This window comes from Periplaneta americana, unplaced genomic scaffold (assembly GCF_040183065.1).
Source record: "Periplaneta americana isolate PAMFEO1 unplaced genomic scaffold, P.americana_PAMFEO1_priV1 scaffold_85, whole genome shotgun sequence".
Lineage (NCBI taxonomy): Eukaryota > Metazoa > Arthropoda > Insecta > Blattodea > Blattidae > Periplaneta > Periplaneta americana.
Window position 1 is genome coordinate 537,500 of NW_027185566.1, and position 11,558 is coordinate 549,057.

At 35.7% G+C, this 11,558-nt stretch overlaps 2 non-coding genes across 2 annotated transcripts; both read right to left on the reverse strand.

Annotated features, from left to right (window-relative positions):
* Positions 1–6,375: 6,375 nt before the first annotated feature.
* On the reverse strand, positions 6,376–6,448 carry TRNAV-UAC (transfer RNA valine (anticodon UAC)). The gene has a single exon. It is a non-coding gene; the product is annotated as a tRNA-Val (tRNA).
* Positions 6,449–7,607: 1,159 nt separating this feature from the next.
* TRNAT-UGU (transfer RNA threonine (anticodon UGU)) lies at positions 7,608–7,680 on the reverse strand. The gene has a single exon. It is a non-coding gene; the product is annotated as a tRNA-Thr (tRNA).
* Between the last annotated feature and the right edge of the window lie 3,878 nt (positions 7,681–11,558).

An 11,558-nucleotide genomic window follows, 5' to 3' on the forward strand; every position in this document is an offset into this window, starting at 1 on the left:
TTCAAAAAGAGCGTTAGCATTTTCAGCAGACTGATCTTTTTCTTTACTCACCCAACCATCTCGACCAGAAGCATATAGAAGTGGAAAATCTAATTGTTCATTAGTGGCATCCAAGTTCATAAACAATTCTAAAATTTCATCGTGAACGGCATCTGGACGTCTAGCATCTTTGTCCATTTTATTAATGACAACAATAGGTTTGAGACCTAAGCTCAAAGCTTTACTGGTAACAAAACGAGTTTGCGGCATCGCTCCTTCTTGGGAATCTACAAGAAGGATCACCCCTTCCACCATACCTAAAATTCGTTCTACTTCACCTCCAAAATCAGCATGACCTGGGGTATCCACAATATTAATTTTATAATCTTTATAAAAAATAGAAGTACACTTAGAAAGGATTGTTATCCCTCTCTCTTTTTCTAAATCATTACTATCCATCACCCGTTCAGTGATCTTTTCTACTTGTCTATTATTGACAGTTTGTTTTAATAATGCATCGACTAAGGTAGTTTTTCCGTGGTCAACGTGCGCTATAATTGCAACATTTCTTATTTTCATACAGCATACTCTCTTTGAAAAATTTGATCTTTTACTGGAGATTAAATATACTCAAAATATACCTCGTTCCGAAGTTTTTTAATAATCCATTCTATCTTTATCCAAAGGCATACAAAAATATCTTAAATAGAATATTGATTTTACTTTGGATTTTAATAAAAAAAAAGTTAACTTTTAGCCCTTATGGAGGGCTTAATGAAAAAATTACTCTTAATAGCATTGTTATTGTTCTATGGGAATATTGCTTTTCCACTCACCTTACAAAAAACAATACCAGCTAATGCTACTTATGGCGGTATAAATATTCAAGATAATCTCAACGATCTTATTTACAAGGTTTTATCCCCCAATCTAAGATCTTCTCTCTACCCTAATGGTTTAAATGCTTCTGGAATTCAAGCTATTATAACAGGTCTTAAGAGATTGGATGTTAAGGATATAGAATTTTTTACAAGTGATGATTGGAATATGCTTGTTAAAGTCAACACTCCTCGTTTTGAAGAAATAGTCCAACTCTTTGCGGCACTTTTAGATGGAGAAGGGTTTATGACAAAAACCCAAAGAATAGACGCCAGAAACATAACCATCACAAGTAAAAATCCTGATTTAGCTGGCAATACTTTTTTCGTAAAAAAAGAAAAACAATATGTTTTAATTGCCAGCAATAAAATGGCTATCTCCGCATGGGATACAAAAAATACTCCCGTTACCCTTTATAGTCAAGGGCTACAGGCAATAAAAAAAAATAATGTCTTTGGCTTTTTATACGGCATAGATAATTTTTATTCTAACAATAAACCTGTTTTTGTAACCACGAGTTCCAATGACAGGGCAGATTTTTTGAACATTTCTCAAATTCAAAAAACAGAAAAACCACAAATCATATTCCCAACTTTTTTAAAAGATAATCCGTTGTTTTTTCTTACCTCTACAAAAGATTTGGATGCGGAAAAAATGACAAAAATTAAAGCTTTTTTAGCTCCGAGTTTTGTATTTTTACCAGGTTTAAGAGTCCCTTTGAATATTTTGCTTTCTCCTGGATCTGGAGCAAAAAGAATGGCTATGGAGTTTAAAGATGGTAATTTGGTCAGTATTAATGAAAAAAAATACAATGAACTGGATATGGCATTCACATTTCAATTTGCTAGTTCCCAAAAAATGGAAAATATTCTCACCTCTCAATTAAAATCTAATAAAGCCTTCAATTTTAAGGTAGATGGCTCCAAGAACCAAAGAATGTTCACTTTAACCCCAAAAGTTCCTGCGGCAACGGCAAAAGCTATGGGACTTTTCCCCGTTTACTTTGTTTTAAACTCAGATGGTTTTTTAGGTATCTCTATGAACAAAAAGACTATACTAGAATTAGCAAATAACATGACAAATGCCAAAAAAGTTTTTGAAATTGACCATAAGGATCAATCCGCTATCCTTTTTGCAGATGTTGCCAATTTAGTAGATCGATTTCCTATTTTGAATTCTCTTATCTCTCAGTTTGGAATAGATTTTAAAGCTCTCAAAACTATCTATGCTCCAAACCATTTTGAACAAATAGATCCTACTCACATAGAGACAAAAGTTCAAATTACATTCAATAAAAACTAGCTTTATAGCATCCTGTTCCCACCTTTTTAATAAGAGGTGGGAGGTACATCTATTAACATGAATAATCCCCCATACTTGTCAGCTTAGGTTCAAGGTAGAATATTATACTTCAATAAAATCCCCCAGAGAGAGACACCCGTTACAAGCTCCCAAAACAAGAACTAGCCCCAAATAATATACAGCCCAAACCTCCACATCAGGCTACAACTACTCCCAACAGGGGTGACAAAATTTCTTTGCGCACCTCAGGGGGCAGTCAAGCTTTTTCTGAGAAAAAGCTTGACTGCCCCCCCCCCCCCCCCCCCCCCCTTATATTTAATATTACGTTTTTTTACGTTATTTCTTTTTTAGGAGGAGGGCTTATGAAAAAATCTCTCTGGCTTCTTGCGGTACTTTGTTTTACGCTCTGGAAACCACATACTTCTTTTGCTGCAAACAAAAACAGCGTCTTTTTAGGGGGAGAATACCACTACAACATGAACCTGTTACAAACTTTCCAAGGTCCTCTCAGCAGTCTGGTTGACTTTAAGGACACCGACAACGATGTTTTCAAATACACTGGGAAACATCTCAACGGAGGACATTCCGGAGGATTCTATGTCGGTTTTGAAACCAGAAAAGACGGCTCTTGGATCGCCATGCTCAACACTTTTACATTTGGAAATGTGCCTGGATTCTCTGGACAACACAAAGATGGGAGCAAATCCACTTCTGTGGACTTCCAGTACTTCCAACTCACCTATGAAATCGCCATGAGGGCTTACTTAGGTTTGGAATATCTTTTCTTCGACTTCGGGTTTAGACTCGGCGTACAGTTCAATACTGGGGATGGAATCTCCTCTAACGAGGATTTTAACAACCCTCTGGACAGCATACCAGGTCAAGCCAACATCTTACCCGCTCTACACTTTACTTTTGCATTAGGGGCTAAATACCCTGTGCTAGAATGGCTCAGTCTTCAAGCCATCTTCCATACTGCCTTCGGGGTCGGGTTGTTCAACGCTACCGAAATCGGTTTCAGGTTGGGACTCTCCTTTGACAATATCTGGTAGACCATATGGATAACTACGAGCTAACGATAATTTTTTTACTAGTAGTTTTACTCATTGCTGGTATCTATAATATCGCTCTCTATCGTCAAGTAAAGCAGTACAAAATACTCTACAGAGCAGAACAAAAAATTGCAACAAAGTACCAACTGCTTTACAAACAAAAACTTAACAAACAATAAAGGAACACATTATGAACAAAACTATAACTTTGGCTGTCTTTCTGGCTGCAACTCTCTTTTTAGGCGCTTGTAGCTCCTCTACTCCCGTGGGAAACACCAATCCTTTCCCGACTTCTATTAAGGTAGATATAAACTCTCTCCCTGAAATCAAAAACGAAACCGCCTCTGGGATGGTCAACTGGATACCTACACCTAGCCCCTCTAGTAAGGTGGATTATAGCGGCTTATTTATTAACTATGACAATGGAGTGCGTATCTATTTTGACAACGGCATTTATATTTCTAGTGGTGGGCATACAGATGCTATTGGCTCTCCGGACCCAGATGCCCAAAAGTATTTGGAACAGCCCATTCCATTTGAAGTAAAAGGTCTCACTGGAGTACCTAATACCCAATTTAATAACAAAACCTGTGCCTATAGAGCTTGGGCTGTTAGGAAAAATGACAAAGAAAGAACGGCCTATTTCTCCTATTACAAACTCCAAGGAAGCGCTCTCTCTCGGATTGGTATGATCATTTTCAATGAAGTTGGTAACAAAGAAACTATTGTCTCCGCCGATGGTATAAATTGTGATGGTAAACCTGTGGAGGATTTCATTAATAACCCCTATTAGTCGCAACTCTCCACAACTCTCAGGGCGGAAACGCCCTGAAATAAATACAAGAACACATATTACTATAAAAAAGCTCATGATAGTTGCTTTATAGTAAACTCATACAGCCCTTTCCTAAGTTCAAAGAGTGAATAAAGAGCAGTCTTTTACTAAAGACTGCTCTACAAAAAATTGCAAGATTTTTAATTGATGGATATATTAATTATCCTCTAAAACCAAATTGTCCGGTAGAGAATCTCCATATTGGTCTTGGAGTTTATCTATCAGCTCCAAATACTGGTTGTAAAGCTGAGAAGCTTGTATCTGTAAAACATTCTGATTGAGCATAGCATTAGATAAACTGTTTCGCCCATTAATCAAATTCTCAAGATCCAATGTTCCTCTTCTAAATTGACGAGTTTGACTGGCTACCTGTCTTTTAAGAGCGCCTATAAGAGTTTGTTGTTGTTGGAGCTGTTCGTTCATTAAATTCAGCTGATTTTGTAAATCTTTAGAAGATCTAATAATATCTCTAATAGCCTGATCCCTCTGCAAGAGTACTTGTTCGTACTGAGCAATTGCTTGAATTTCCTTTCCTCTAGCCTCCATAAAAAATAAAGGCATAGAAAACTGAAGACCCACATAAAAGTTCTTTCTTGTACTAGAACCCGCATAAGAACCTAAAAACTGGCTCTCTCCGTTGTTTTGTCCATAACTAGCCACCACATCTAAACTAGGTAGATACATATTCCGAGCATAATCCACAGACATTTGTCCTGAATCTAAAAGATAATTGAGAGAACGGATACTTCGGATAAAATTAGGGTTAATCTCAATGTTTGGAATATCCAAAAAATTGGTAACTACTTTGGTGTCCGGTTTATCATTATCAGAAACAGGAAGGTAGTCGTTCAAAGCATAAATAATAGAAGCATAGTCGGCCTTATTAGCAGAAAGCTGTTGCTGGTACTGTATTACCGCTACTCTAGAAATCTCTAAATCGGATACTTCAGAAATACCTGCTCTTAGCTGTGCTCTAGTTTGGTTAAAAACAACTTGGTTGTTAGAAACAATCTCCTTGAGCATATCTCTTTCTTTGTAATAAGAAATCCACTGCAAATAAGTTTTTACAGCTTCAGAAATACCCGCCTCCACAGATTCCTGATAATCTAACTCCGCTGCTCTTACCGCCAGAGCCGCTTGTGCAATAGGCATACGGCTCATATACCCAAAAAAGTTCTGTAAAACCGGTTGAATAATAGAAAGTGTAATATTGTTAGCACTCCCTTTTACCCCTAAGCCTTTTCCTGTACCAAAGGAATCTTGGATTTGAATAATGGTCCCAGAAGCAGAAAACTGTTTAGACAAACCCACCTGTCCTGTAAATAAATTAGCACTTGTACCTGCAATATTATTATAGTCCTGACCATAAGAATATCCCATTTCTGTGGTTAAAGTAAGCTCATCAGCCGCCTCTGCCAATAACTTTTGACCTCTAGCATTTCGTAAATCTTCATATTTACTTTTAAGAGAATAGGAATGCTCCAAGTAAGCTTTGATAAACTCGTTTAAAGTAATGACTCTCCCTTTTTCTTGGGAGTAAGAAATTTCTTTTGACAAAAGAGAAATAACCAGAACAAACAAAATCGATACTTTTTTCATAATTCCTCTATAGATTTTTCTTTATACAAAAGATTGCGGTTTTTTTTTCTGCAATTATTGTTATCTTTAATATTCGACAAAATTTAACAAACTAGGAATTAAAAAACAAATGAAAAAAAATGTTTCTTTTATGCGAACCATCTATACTCCCGAAGAAATGGCTTTTATTCAATCTTATTTAGAACCAATTTTTGATAATGACAATCATCTTTTCAAAGAGATGATCAAAAATAATCTTGCCTACATTCAAGGGAAAAGATTTACTTATATTCTTCACCCTGAAGCCAAAAAAAAATACCGGATTATGGGTAACTGTATTGGTCCTATTTTATATGTAAGAGATGTACTCAATTTAGAAGATCCTGATACTCTTTTTTTAGATGAAGACGCATCTCAACATTAATACTATTTCTCCTATTTCTTGTCTTTATGTTATATGTACAGCAATACAAGCGGATAATTCCCCTATTTTTAGATTAGTTCAAAACTTACAATCCCAGCCCTATGTTCATTTGTACCATCTTCGTTCCGTTTATAAAAGTATAAATTCTATCCAAGTAGTAAGGGATCGAGAATATCTCGCCTTTTTCTCCAAAATTATCTTCATTATTGCTAAAGGTGATACAACAGGAACAGAGTGGAAGAATTTTTTTATCAAAAGAGTAATAGAGGAAGACGAATGCTACTCCCTATTTAACAACCAGCAAATGGAAACAAGAGAAGTAGAAATGGGTAGTACAGGGCTCGAACCTGTGACCTTCTGTGTGTAAAACAGATGCTCTCCCAACTGAGCTAACCACCCAAAACAACCTAGTAAATTTATTCATTTTTTATTTGAAAGTCAAGTTTTTTTATATCATTCGTTTAGATTTTTTATTTATTGCTCAATATGACTCTACAAAATAACGACACTACCACTTACATAAGGAGGACTTTATGTCTATTCAATTTGATTTACCATCTACCACAGGTAAAAATATTAGTTCAGAGGATCTGAAAGATCAACAATATATCCTATTTTTTTATCCAAAAGACAATACCCCCGGTTGAAATATGGAAATAAAAGCTTTTCAAGCACTCATTGGTGAATTGAAACAGGCTCACACTCAAGTTTTGGGTGTCAATACGGATAGTATCTCCAGTCATATCAAAATAAAAGACAAATTTAAAATTACCTATCCACTTCTTTCCGATATAGATTCTACATTGGCAAAACAACTAGGCATAGCCAAACCAACAATATTAAAAAACAATCTAAAGCAATCAGGAAGACACACTTTCATTATAAAAAATGGAAAAATTATTAAAGAATTTAAAAAAATCAAACTCCCTTGGAAACATCCAGCAGAAGTACTAGAGTATATCAAGAGAATTTAAAATGGGCAGGAGTGGATTCGAACCACTGTAGGCGTACGCCGGCAGATTTACAGTCTGCTCCCTTTGGCCGCTCGGGCACCTACCCATGAAACAACATATAAAGTATACTAACACATAACAAAAAAGTCAAACTTATCTTTCGGGTTTTAACAGTCTCTCCCAAAATGGTGGCAAGTGATATCCATATTATTTTTTAAATAGAGTCTATGGGCTGGATGTCTTTGGACACCACTATCCAAATGAAATGAATTACATCCATTCTTTTTAGCTTCTTGATACAAAAACCTCATCAGTTTATCACCATATCCTCTCTTTCTGTAATCAGAATGCACTACCAAATCATCACAATACAGAAAATCTCCCCAAGCTAAATTTAAAGAATAACGATACCCAGCCAAAGCCACATATTTTCCATCTTCAAAAATACCTACAAAATGATATCCTTGAGAAACTTCTTTTTTTAAGCGAGAAAGAAAAGTTGACTCGTCCAAGTGAGTTCTGAGTTGTTGAATGGTTTCAAACGTTTTAGGATAGTCTACTTCTTGCACTAAAACAACACTCAAAATATCCTCCAAAAACAAAAAAGCTGGCTAAAGGACTTGAACCTTCAACCTGCTGATTACAAATCAGCTGCTCTACCAATTGAGCCAAGCCAGCAAAACCGTTGTGTAAATTTATTATATTTTTTTTTTAAAGACAAGTTTTTTATATATTTTTTCATCAATACCAGTAAATTAAGGACAAAATTATGGCAAAAAAAGCAGTTTCCAATTCTTTAGAAAACTACCTTCAAGAACTAGAAGAAATACTCTCTCAAATTTCTGACTCTTCCGTTCCTTTAGAAACTTCTTTAAAATTGTACCAAAAAGGTATTTCCTTGTACGAAAAATGTTATCAAGAACTAGAGACTTACAAAGAGAAGATTTATGTGCTACAAAATGCAAAAGAAGTTGTGGAAGATAACATAAAACCAAACTTAGAAAAAATAACTCAAGAAGAACTCAGTTAAAATAGTTTTGGTTTTTTAAGCTTATAAATGGCTTCTCTTATCTCCAAAACATGTTCATATTCTTCTTCCAAAATAGCCAAAAACTCTTGTAGATAAAGAGACATAATTTTGTATCTCTTACGGCTCTTAGAATCTAGAAAATAAATAAAATCATCTAAATCTTTTTGAGGAATACCATTTTCTGCTAAATCTAGTAACAAATGTTTGATCTGCATTTTAATGGACGAGGTATTGGCAACTTTATTAGATTTTTTATCTTGTACTTGAAGATGATTCAGCCAAGTTCTTGTTAGCTCCACTTTTTCTAAAGGAGAAAGATTACTTACTTTATCCGCAATTTTTGTTCTATACACACTCAAATAATATTCTATAGCTTTATTGAGTTGTTTATGTTGCACTTTTGTTAAAAGATAATCCTCTTCTTCTGGTATTTCCATTTCTCCTAAAGAAATCAAATCCACAGAAGATCTTTGTATATAAAACATAAACTCCTCTCTAGAATAAAAATAGCATAAAGGAAAAGTGGTAGCTATTAAATTTCCGTCAAAGGGGAAAACACTCACACAAAAATTAACCGCTAAAATAGCAATAGGCTCATTTTCTTTAGATTCCCAATAAACAACAGCATGCCCCTTAAGATTTGTCCAAGAACCAATTTCTAGCTGAAATATTTTGTCCATTTTTTTCCTATTTAAAGTATATTTAATATAAAGTTTAGATACAAAAACTGTATTTGCCAAATTAAATATCCAAGGAGACCATATGAAAATTTTTGTCTTAAATTGTGGAAGCACAACATTCAAGTACCAGCTCATTGATATGGACACAAAAAACGTTCTAGCCATAGGATTAGTAGAAAGAATCGGCATGGATAATGTTTTACTATCTTACAAAGGAAACGGTGAAAAACTCACAGAAGACTTAGGAAAAGTAACCCACAAAGAAGGTGTAGAAAGAGTATTAACCTTAATTACTGGCAAAGATACTGGTGTTATTTCTTCTCTCTCTGAAATTAATGCAGTAGGACACAGAGTCGTTCATGGGGGAGATAGGTTTACCGAATCTGCCGTTATTACAGATGAAGTACTCAAAGATATTGAAGCTTGTGTTCCATTAGCACCTCTACATAATCCTGCTAATATTATTGGAATTCAATCCATAAAAGCGGTTATGCCCAATGTTCCTAATGTAGCCGTTTTTGATACAGCTTACCATCAGACTATGCCTCCTGAGTCTTATAGATACGCTATTCCTAGTCATTTTTATCACAAAAATAAAATTAGAAAATATGGTTTTCATGGAACTTCACATCAATATGTTTCTCAAGAAACAGCTCAGTTATTGGGTATTCCTTATGAAAAATTTAATGCCATTACATGTCATCTAGGAGGGGGCTGTAGTTTATCTGCAATTCAAAATGGAAAGTCTTACGACACTTCTATGGGTTTAACTCCATTACAGGGGCTTATTATGGCAAGTCGCTCTGGAGATATTGACCCTGCCATCCCTTACTTTATGACACAAAACTGCAATATGTCCATTCAAGAAGTAGATGAGACTCTCAACAAAAAAAGTGGGCTTTTAGCATTATCCGAACTTTCTATGGACTTAAGAGATATAGAAAGTGCTGCTGAAGAAGGGGATAAAAATGCTCAACTCGCTATTGATGCTTTTGTCCATAGAGTAGTACACTATATTGGTGGGTATGCCGCCCTGCTAGGACGTGTAGATGCTATTATTTTTACCGCTGGTATTGGAGAAAATGGAAAAGAAATGAGAAAATGGATCGCTTCTAGACTTTCTATCTTTGGTGTTAAACTCAGCGATGCAAAAAATGATGTACGAGGTAAAGCTACCGTTATCAGCGAAGACAATTCCGCTATAAAAGTAGTTCTTATGCCTACTAATGAAGAGTTGATGATTGCTCAGGACACCCAAAAACTCACAGCGAAATAACCACCTAAAAAAATTTCTCCTATTGTAAGGGACTCTCTTTTTTCTCAAGAAAATATTCTTTGGCTAGTGATCTAGCCAAAGAGAGTGCCTGCTGTTGTTTAGAGAGCTTACCAGAAGGGACATCCATTTTATCTTCTGCCATAAACCAAGCGATAATCAGTTGTTTTTTAGGAGAGATATATAGTCCCTGTCCTCCATATCCAGATTTAAGAAAATCTCCATCTTCAAAAATATAGTCCCATTGAAAATGAGCACGAATTTTTTCTTTTGGAAAAAGCTCCTCCCATCTCTTTTGGGTTTTTGGACTGAACTGTAAATGATAATCTTGGTTCTGTATGAGGCTAATCCATTCAGACGGTACAACCGAAAAAGAAGAATGAGGCACATAAACTAACCCATAACGAACCATATCTCTAAGAGAAGAAATAAATCCTCCAGAAGCCGTAGAATAGGGCAGTTTTTGGGAGATCATTCTCACCTGAGCATCGTGTTCAGCTCCTATTTTTTGCCAAATGTAATTTTGAATAAAATCGCCATATCTCTCCCCTGATACTCTTTCAATAATTAAACCCAATAAAAAAGCATTGGCATTAGAATAAGCCCAAAATCGCCCCGATGGTTTACTTGGCTTGAGTGTTTTAAAAAATTGAAACATTGCTTTTGGAGAGACAAACTCAAAGTCCATACCACTTTCTCCACCTATACCAGAAGCCATATTCATTGCATCCTCTAAGCTGACTTTATCCCAAAAAGATCCTTTGAGTTCTGGAAGGTATTGAGTTATGGTATCTGTAAACTGGAGCTGACCCGCCTGAGAAAGAAGATAGATACCCAAAGAATTGAGAGTTTTTGTGAGCGAAAACCAAATATGTGTTTGATTTTCATCCATTTTCGGATACTCTTCTAGAATTAACTTACCTTGATACCAAATAGCATAACCTTCCACAGGAGCTGACTGAATTAAGGAGCCTAATGTATAGTGTCCAAAGTGGGGGTTAAAAACTGGAAATTGAAGTACTTGGTTATCTTTGGCTACTGGTAGAGCTTTAATATGACCTTTCCTGTATACTGGAGTGGTATAAAAAATTTCTCCCATGCGAGTATTAAAAAATAGTTTGGCTTCCTGTGTCCAAATGTAATTCCCAGTTTTGTCTTCTCTGTACTTTTCATAAATATTTTCTGTTTCTTGTAGAGTAGCCCCCCACAACTTGGAACAAACTACAACAAAAAGTATCCACAGTAAAGCACCCCTATAAGCCATATCATACCCCTACAAGTTATCTGCGGCTTTAATAAACTCAATCATTAAAATACTTCTTGGAACATAAGAATCCACATAAAGCTCTTCATAAATAGAATGCTCTAACGCTGGGTTGGCATCTACTCCTACGCTATCTAAAATGGGAGTGTGTAAAGCCATAACATTTCCAGGAGTGACTCCTCCTGCCTGCCAATGTGTGATTTCTTTATCTAAAAGCTCTTTACCTAACAGAGAATAAAGATCCGCCAAACCTTTTTGTTCGCCTTTGGCTTCTACAGCTTCGTACTCTTGCTGACCAGTAACGGTAAT